Here is a 10,372-nt window from a genome sequence, read left to right on the forward strand (position 1 = left end):
TACATTAACAAGTTTAAAAGACGTGGGTTTGCACACAAATCAGCTTCTGGTTCTGGTAGCTTTTCTGTAGAAGAAAATGTGTCAATTTCCCAGGAAAAAAAATGCCGTTATTAATAGAGCAGATGAGGAGTGTTGCCAAACGACAGATTTGATTATTTGTGTGGAGTCATATTTGTTCATTCTTTTAACTATCATCTGTGCTCATTGTTGTGATATGTGATGATTTGTACTAACCACTAGATGGCACCATCTGCTAGTCTACATAAGCCACACCCAAAGAGACTATCAGGAGATCTAAAGTGTACTGAGAGACAGGATGTAATGCTGTTTGCTACATTGCTACCAGTCCAGTCCTAAATAAAGTGACATTGAAAGAACCCAAGTTTCTACACATTATACTCATGAGGTAAACATTCATGGATCATCTTTATTCAGTAATAGGGCTCTCCTTTCTTTGCCTAAATCACACTAATTGAATCAAGCAGGAGATGGCTATGATGATGCTACTAGTACTACAGTGAGAGGAACATTTGCACTGGAGTGATATTTGATTCAATATGAAAGTTTACTCCTCCTACTGTCAGGGACCCGGGTATAACCATATGCAGTAACTCATCAAAGTAGAGCCATGAAACCAAGGTGGACAATTAACAACTTTACTGAAATAATAATAATACAAACAAAGGTACACCTCACAGGGCAAAATATATTACACAGGGGAAACCACGGGGCTCTGAAACAAGGTACCTGACACTACATCAGGCACGGACTGGCACAAAAAAAACTGCCCTGGCATTTGTGGTCTTCACCGGCCCATGGAGGGGGGGGGGGGGTGCAGCGCGGAACAAAATGAGCTTCACCGGCACGTTTCGCTGTTTTAGCGCTCCCTCAGCAGCCGCTGCTTCTACATGTCGGTGCTTTTCGGCGATAGTTCTGTCTTCTTTCACTTTCTCCATGCCGTTTGGTGCCCCCCCAAGGTTGGTGCCCTGTGCTTTAGCACCTGAAGCCCTTGTGTTAAGCCGGGGCTGGGCCCAGTGCAGGGCTGGGTGTTTTTCTTTGTGACTGTTGTGAAAGTATAAATAATCAGGCTTTACTGTGTATCACAAGCTTCCACTCACTGGGTTTTAGTCATCGTCAATGTGGCATCCCTGTGCACTTCAACATTGTGTACTGTTTGTCTGTTGAAGCATGTTCAGCGTAGTATGGACTAATTTCAACCGCAGTCTTGTTGCTTCAGAAGTGTCCATAGATTGAATTGAGTCTCTCAACATACTGACTCCCCTGGTCATGTATCCTTGTATTCCTGTCTGTGCTGTCCAGAGATTGAAGGGTGATATCCTGTAGAGATAGGAAGCAAAATACGTATTTTTTTTACGTATAATTTATTGTCAAGGGAAGGAAGGTAGGAACAGGGAATTAATCAATAAAACTGACACGCACATTCTTATGACTAAAGAAAGGTGCTGCACCAATACAATAAAATACCTTGCAGAAATAAATACATGGTTCCACACATACTCCATGCAGCGGGCACTTCAAACAGAAGCACATAGCACACAGTGACATGTCGAATATCAACCTCTTCCTCAGTTTCCACAGACAGGAAGTCTGAGGAAGAGCTTTGTGGTTAAAATGTCACTGTAGTCCTTCAGACAGGAGCTAGTCAGTGTGGATGTTTTGCAGAGAAATGGAAAGAGAATGATGAGATGTGTTGTTCTACTAACCTGTCCTCTTCCCTCAATGTGATCAGAAGCCTGAACCTGCTTGCATTTTCTGCAGAGAACATACAGATGTACAGATGTTGCATGACTTCATTTGTATTTACATATAGCCACTATAAAACAGAATTAGCCCCTTATTGAGATAATGTGGCGATAATGTTGAGTACAATTCTAACCAGTGTCAAAAGATGTGGACTAATAATATTAGAATTTTTGCACTCAAATCCACTTTTGGTTCTGGTGGTCTCCAGAAGAAAAAGTGTCCATTTACCAGAAAAATAAGTCAAAAACAGTATTAGATTTTTTTTAACGTTATCAATCGAGAAGATTAGGAAAGTGTTGCCAATGACATATTAGAATATTTGTGGTGAGTTATATTTTGTTCACATTCATTGAACTATATGGAATCATCTGTGCTGATGGATTGTGTTTTTAATTTCATTTAATACTCACTTATACAGATAGACTGAAAAAATGATGCCACTTAAAACCACAGCAACTGCAGCAGCAATTATGGATGGAAGAAACCATGACAGATGGTTTTCTGTGCAAAGTTAAAAGAAAAAACAATATTAACTAGTTGCCATTTGGTGAGGCTGATGTCAGTTTCATTTTGGACTAATATAAACCTTTGAAGTTTGTGTCCCCCCTCAAAACTGAAACAACATTTTAAAGTTTAACATTTTGGACATATAAATAGTTAGTCGTTACTACTTGCCTTTGGTGTAATCAGTGATGGTTAAATTCCAGTTAATTGTCCAGTGACCTCTTTGAGTTATTACCTTACAGTTGTAGACCCCTGCATCATCTTGGAGGATATTAGTAATGATCAGCTCTGAAGAATCATGATTAAGGCTAATCCTGTATGAGGTAAAATTCTCAGCTCTCACAGTCTTACTCTTATTAGTTGAAAAACTGTGAGCAAATAATTGAAATCCGTCTTTGTACCAGTTGATTTGTTGAGGATCAGAAACGTTGCACTTGAAGTGAACAACGTCTCCTATGGATGCCATTTGATCTCTGTTCTCAGTATCAGAAACACACCCTAATGTGGAAGAAAATTGTGGTGGTATGAAAAGAATAATCTGCATGAAGAAAAATAATGCATACAATTATTTGCATCAAAAGCATACACATGCAAACTGTTTCTTTACCTGCAAACTCATTGAGCATTAAGATGACCATGGACAGCACATGCACAGAGAGTAGAGCTGCCTTGGCAAGAGACATGACTGCAAAAATAGAAATAGTGAAGCTTCACACACAGTGTAACTGGTGACATGACTGACAGTTTTAAGGAAGGAAGTGTGGTTGCGATGGATGATCAGAACTATTGAACTAAGAAAGGTGACTTTGCATGCTCACTTCTATTGATTCACTTTGTTGTACAATCAAAAACGTGACATTTTTCAGATAATGTTTTACATTTTCAACAAACATTGTTTTAATTGAGCTTAAGACTCAAATAGTGTATTCATGGAATGGATAGATAGATGTTTTTTTCAGGTTTGCTGCAGAAAGACTTCCTTGATTTTGTGTTTTTTGAGATCGCCGTGCATTTCCACCGAATTCTCAAAACACACTCACAAACACACACATGCATGCACGCACGCACACACACACACACACACACACACACACACACACACACACACACACACACACACACACACACACACACACACACACACAAAGGAACGGAATTGAGTAAACATTTCTCTTCTCTTTATTGGACAAACCACAGGACATTTCTAGTTTCAAATATCTTCAGCACAATGAATTTAAAAGACAACTTTTCACATAGCTACAGTATTTATAAATATCTGAGGCCATGCTGTATTTAAACATTGTTTATACATTGACTTTTGGAATGAAAAATAGAATTACTGGCCTGCTGTGGAATGTGTTTTTTATCGTTCTTCTGCTCTTCACACACGTCACTTGCAATCCTTTCTTCATGCTACAACAAACTACTAAACTGTAAACTGAACATTGAATGTTATCACATGCAAAATGCAGTTACAAACACATGTTATGTTCAGATAGTTAGTCAAGGCTGTTTGTGTTTTTTTTTGTTACTTCTCTCTCTCTCTCTCTCTCTCACACACGCACGCACACGCGCACGCACGCACGCACTCACACACACACACACACACACACACACACACACACACACACACACACACATTATTATTTTTTTTATTTTTTTTAAAGATATTTTTTGGGCTTTTTGCCTTTTTTTTATTGATAGATGACAGTAGGCTGACAGGAAATGGGGAGAGAGATGGGGGGTGACACGCAGCAAAGGTCGTCAGGATCGGGAGTCGAACCCGCGACACGCTGTCAGGCTGGCATTGCAGCCTAGGGTGCCTGGACCGCCACGCTGCGGCCCAGGCCACACACACATGTTATTGAACTGAGTTTTGTTTCTCCTCTCTTTATTGTGCTTAACAAATTAGAGAGAGAGAGAGAGCGCAACGTGAGAGAGAGAGAGAGAGAGAGACCAAAGTTTCCACTTGAGGAAGCAATCCTCCTTCTTTTGTCTTTCTTTTCTTTTTACAAGCATGCTCGAGCATTGTGGGCACATCTCAACATTGAGGGGTCACACCCCGTCCTCAAGCCAGCTTAGGTGGTTTGGGCATCTATAACCTCTTCCTCTGAACTCTACTGCACAAATGCACATGTTCACACATAGATGATAGGCTATACAGCTATTTGTGATTAGCTTGAGTTTTTATCTCAGTCATATCAGACTCTAGGAAAAACATGGTTTTGAACCCTTAAAAAGTTACGTTTCTCTTTCATTTGAATAGACTGAGACCTACTTTTACAAAATGGCCGCTGGCACAAAATGAATGCATGTGATATTCCTCACTGACTGATAGTAGTGTATCTTGGGTGTATCTTGAGATATATTACTTAGTGAATCCGTTTGGAATACAATGGATGATAAAATAAAGTGCTGAGAACAGGCTGGTAGCTTGTCTTAGTTTGTGCTGCAAAATGTTCCATCTTTCTGACACTTCAAAACCACAACCACCGGTTATGGTTTTGAAGTGTGACTCTGTGTTTACAGTTTACAGTTTAGGCATTTAGCAGACGTAATCCAGAGCGATTTACAGTAAGCAAGGACACAAGATAATATATCATAATACATACATAATACATCAAATGCATAGAAATAGTAATCTAATAATAAAGTAATACATAAGTAAACCAATAATCTAATCTAATAACTAATACATACAGTACGTACACCATCAGCCTACAGGTTGGGTGAAATTACCTTTCATCGATATGTTGAGATTCAACTACTACAATCACTAGTGTGTGTAATAGAAGTCGTTGTACTCCAAATTATGCTACATACATTTTTGTCTGATTTGACTGTAATTAAAAGCAGATCAGTTTGCACATCAGTTCTCCATCGTGTGGTATAGCAGTGTTGCTGACTGGTATGTTGCAGGCTGCAGGCCTGAGGCATGAAGGTATCAACCCGGCTGCAACTTGCAGCCCGGTCGACACCTTCACAGGAAGATTCAGGAACGTCATGTCACGGGGCAACCTGTGCTCTATCCACAAGTTTCCTTGGGCGTTGTGGGCATCACTTCCTGACTGTCGATTTGATCAGGTATCAGCATATCAAATCGACAGGAAGTGATGCCCACAACGCCCTAGGAAACTTGTGGATAGACAATAGAAGGAGACATTGCAAGCACACACTACACAACTGCTTCCGATAACTGATTGTTATCAAGCCGGCTTAGAGGTGTGTGGTCAGCAGCCAGTGTTGTAGCCTGTGTTCTTATCTGTATTGTATAGTTTTATTGTAATTGTTTTGTGAATAAATTGGCGTCTGGAAATGCACTGCAAGTTTGTTTGGGAAACAGCCTCGTTTGAGTTGATGGTTGCCAATTTCTAATCATTGTGGGTGAGTCTCACCTGGTATATAAGGGAGGCTGGAAGGCTGAAATGGTTGTCCTTCATTGTAAAGACAAGAAGTACATGAGTGCAATCCATCACTTTTGTAAATGTTATTGGCCTAAGTGGATATCGCACCAGAGGAGCCAGAGTGGTAACAACATTTTTATCTACCATTTTCTTTATTTTTGAAACTTTATTTTTGGCCAGTCTTATCATTTATATTTTAAGTATTATTTCTCGGGCCTGCACTGTATAAATCCTACACGACAACTGTTGGTGTTTTGGGAGGTAAATAGGAAAAACACTCTTAGACTTTGTCAATTCTTGGAACCTTAGCCATCGGCCAACTGTTACACTTCAGTCTGAGAGAATAAAGAACATTTGAAGGGTTCTATATTATCCAGTGCTGGAGAAGATAATCAAAATGCTGATTGGGATTTGATTGTGTAGGATAGCATATAGTGTTATAAAGGAGATAACGGTGAAATGCAAATTCAGTGACAATCATGACAAACTTGCACATGTAAATCTACAGTACAGCATAAAGATAAACACGGTGGTGGCACTCCAAAAAATGCACATGCAAGACTTTTACTCAGATGCAAATGTTTTAATTCTGCTACACCAGACTAAAGTGTTTTGTCCAGAGCCTTCATCCGAGCATAGCAAAAACCTGATGGTATACATGGCACGCTTCTTTTTATATTGTTTACAGTCATCCCTATCTGTGTAGGCTGGGGGTAGACAAGCTGTACATATGACCAGAATACATTCATCAGTACAACATGAATATAGAAAAATAAGATCGACCGGAAGATACATGAGATTAGATTAGTGCATGCTGTCAGTGACAATACCTTCAATAATGCAACATCCTTCTTAGAAGATTTTTAATCATTACATCATGAGCATAAACAGTAACAGGAAATGCACTGCATGTGAGTTTAAACTATGTGAGTTTCAGTGCCTATGGAATACAAAGTAATTAGAAGGCCTACGGTATTAAATAACTAAATATACCCAAGCCAACAGGAACATGTTACTCCCATTTATAATGTTTAAGATATGGCAAGGTGGTAAAGAAATGTCATCACTACCCCATGGTTGCAAGGTATTTAATTGGTCTCTCCAAAACATTACACTAACACCTTGGGGAGGTTATCCCCTCTAGTGGCAGTGATTTGTTCTACACCAACAAAGCGAAGGTGTGAGTGTTTTTTGCCATGGCATATTCAGCATTTCCTGTACGTATTTCCTGTACAGTTTTGTGTTCAGAGATACTCAATTTTAAACATCTTTTTGTTTGACCAAAGTACTGAATACATTTGTACAGTGCGAGCAAGTGAGCATACCACATTGGTGGAATTACTGTTGAATACATGTGGGCACAGGTAAACTAGGCACTAAAGCAGATTGGGCACGTGAGAAGACTGAAAAAAAGGAATGTCCGCACATGACATCATTTTTGTTTTAACCAAAAGTGAACAACATTTCGCCCATGTAGGGCTTTATCATGGCGTGCCCGTGCGTGCGTGTCAAACCACTGCTGTAGATGGTGTTATGACACTATAGACTTGATCCTGATCCATAGTGGCTGGTCGGAGGCTCTGATAGATGGGGTCTGGACCTGTGGGCTGACAAATATAGAGGAGGGAAAGGGGAAAGATAAATTGGTGAAGTTCATTTCTACATACCCAGAATTTGTCATTTAAACCATCCTCACTGTCAGCAGTGGGAAGAAATTGATCCAGAGACAAGTTGGTTTAGTGTCTCAAGGACACTTAAACGTGATACCAGGAGGAGCCGGGATCGAACCCCCGGGCCTTCTCATTCCCAGGCAACTGCTCTGCCTCCTCCTGAGCCCCTGCCTCTGCTATCATAATGTTTTTCAGGGTATGAAACCATGGGCAGAGAAACAACACATTGATGAACGTGAACTGCAGAATGAACATGCTTGTCTCTCTAGACATTTTAATGATAGAAAATATAATACTTAATAGAGTGTGATGTTGAAAATTGAGTAGGCTACATTCCTTTGAAAGTACTAATGCAAATAACTTATGATTTGTTTAATTTGAAATTTATTTTGATTGCATACAAAAATCTATTTTATTAAAATGGAGTAATGAGATTTTTCAATTTGAAATATAATTTGAATAAAGCTTAACCACAGCATCCCTATTCTGGACATGTCATAATAGGCGAACATTCACCGAAAATACCCTACAAGCTCAAAGTCACAACACATCACAACACGACACGTTGTGAGTTTGTAGAATGAATAGCCTATAGGCTTTAAGTGGTTACTGCAGTTCTCTATTAAAATGTAATTTCAGATGAAATTATAGCATGGGCAATTGCACGTCAATTTTCATATTGTCGTACTGCATATGTTGTCAAACGGGATTGATTTACATTCATTTTCATTTTGAGCATTATTACATAAATGGACATTTCTAATTCAAATGTAGGATAACATTACATTTTCACCTTTTGTCATTTTCATTTGAATTGTACGATACACATACACTTCCGTAGACATCAGTTTACAGCTAAATGTACTAGTGTACACAATACCGAACAAAATTCTTCAGCCATACTAGCATGTGGTTCAACTGCCAGCCCCCTATCAAAATGACACGACAAAGATTTTTAGTTTTATCTTTAATCAAAGATGACCATAATCACTATATAAATATTTCTAAATTAAATCTTATTTCACTGACACATACGTACTTTCTAAGATTATATACAATGTATAATATCTTGTACTTATTTGTCAAGACCTCCACATCCCAGGATTGACTCATTAATGACATTTTAATGCACTCATCATACTTCTCATACACGCAAAGACACTTTCTGACAAACCACAAATCATTTGACCAGAACTTTCCAGCAGACAGAGAACTGAAGGAACTGAAATCTCAGCCATATGTATTTGTCATCTCATCATTATTCTAAGTATTTGTCTCATCAGCAAGAACTGCACAGTGATGGTGAAGGAAGAGAACTCGGAAAGACACTTGTGGACAAACCACACATCATTTGACTAGACAATTTCAGCAGACAGAGAACTGAGAAAAATACATAAACTAAGGAACTGAAATAAAAATATCAAGTCAAGTGCAATCATTAGTATGTTCATCATAAGTAATGTTTTTTATTATTGTTTGATGTGCATAACACTTTTTTCGCAATCATACATATTAAGCTGACTTGACTTATACTCTTTGCATTATTTGAATTAGTGTTCTAAAATAAGATGAAAAGGCAGTGGCTAAATAGATCTCATGACCATAATGAGACTGTTGGGGCCCAGAGCGGGCCCTTCTGTTCTAACCTTCTTGAATTAGCACTCACGTCACAGATGTGTTTCATTGTGAGCTTGTAGATCGTTTTGCTTTTTTACGAATATTTATTGACTCAGTGTTTGTGGCACTAGTGTTTATGCAGGCGTCCATTAGTTTACATTTAGGGCTAGTCATTTGGGTTTCTGGAAAAAGAAATGGAAAAAGAATGATGAGATGTGTGTTGTTCTACTAACCTGGCCGCTTCCCTCAATGTGATCAGGAGCCTCATGAACCTGCTTGCATTTTCTGCAGAGAACATACAGATGTACAGATTGACTTCATTTGTATTTACACATAGCCACTATACAACAGAATTAGCCCCTTATTGAGATAAGGTTGCAGAGTACAAGTCTAATCAAAGATGTGGACTAATAATATGACAGTTTTTGCACTCGTACAAATCAGCTTTTGGTTCTGGTGGTCTTATCTTTTCTCCAGAAGAAAAAGTGTCCATTTACCAGAAAACGTTATCAATAGAGAAGATTAGGAACATGTTGCCAATATTTGAATATTTGTGTTGAGTTATATTTGTTCACATTCTTTGAACTATATGGAATCATCTGTGCTCATTGATAGTGTTTTTAATTTAATTTGATACTCACTTATACAGATAGACTGAACAAATTATGCCACTTAAAACCACAGCAACAGCAGCAGCAATTATGGATGGAAGAAACCATGACAGATGGTTTTCTGTGCAAAGTTAAAAGAAAACAACATTAACTGTTGCCTTAGTTGTCATTTGGTGAGGGCCTGATGTCAGTTTTATTTTGGACTAATATAAACCTTTGAAGTTTGCTTTGTCCCCCTCAAAACTGAAACATTTTTTTTTTAAAGTTTAACATTTTGGACATATAAGTAGTTAATCGTTACTACTTGCCTTTGGTGTAAGCAGTGATGGTTAAATTCCAGTAAATTGTCCAGTGACCTCTTTGAGTTATTACTTTACAGTTGTAGACCCCTGCATCATCTTGGAGGATATTAGTAATGTTCAGCTCTGAATAATCATGATTAAGGCTAATCCTGTATGAGGTAAAATTCTCAGCTCTCACAGTCCTATTAGTTGAAAGTAGGTGAGCAATTAATTGAAATCCGTCTTTGTCCCATTCGATTTGTAGAGGATCAGAAACATCGCACTTGAAGTGAACAACGTCTCCTATGGATGCCATTTGATCTCTGTTCTCAGTATCAGAAACACACCCTAATGTGGAAGAAAATTGTGGTGGTATGAAAAGAATAATCTGTATTAAGAAAAATAATGCATACAATTATTTGCATCAAAAGCATACACATACAAACCCTTTCTTTACCTGCAAACTTATTGAGCATTAAGATGACCATGGATAGCACATGCACAGAGAGTAGAGCTGCCTT

The 10,372-nt window shown here is 38.5% G+C and overlaps 1 long non-coding RNA gene across 2 annotated transcripts; it reads right to left on the bottom strand.

The window, feature by feature from the left end:
* Positions 1-808: 808 nt before the first annotated feature.
* Positions 809-10,372, bottom strand: LOC311064688. 2 transcript variants are annotated; one of them, XR_014602738.1, is made up of 3 exons: positions 9,601-10,372; positions 1,725-1,773; positions 809-1,338 (listed from the first exon to the last, which is right to left on the bottom strand). It is a non-coding gene; the product is annotated as an uncharacterized lncRNA (long non-coding RNA). The 2 variants fall into 2 exon arrangements; XR_014602739.1 differs by lacking the exons at positions 809-1,338; positions 1,725-1,773 and adding exons at positions 6,370-7,279; positions 9,193-9,244.

This window comes from Gymnoscopelus microlampas (genome assembly GCF_963454915.1).
Source record: "Gymnoscopelus microlampas genome assembly, chromosome: 17".
In the NCBI taxonomy this organism is placed as follows: domain Eukaryota; kingdom Metazoa; phylum Chordata; class Actinopteri; order Myctophiformes; family Myctophidae; genus Gymnoscopelus; species Gymnoscopelus microlampas.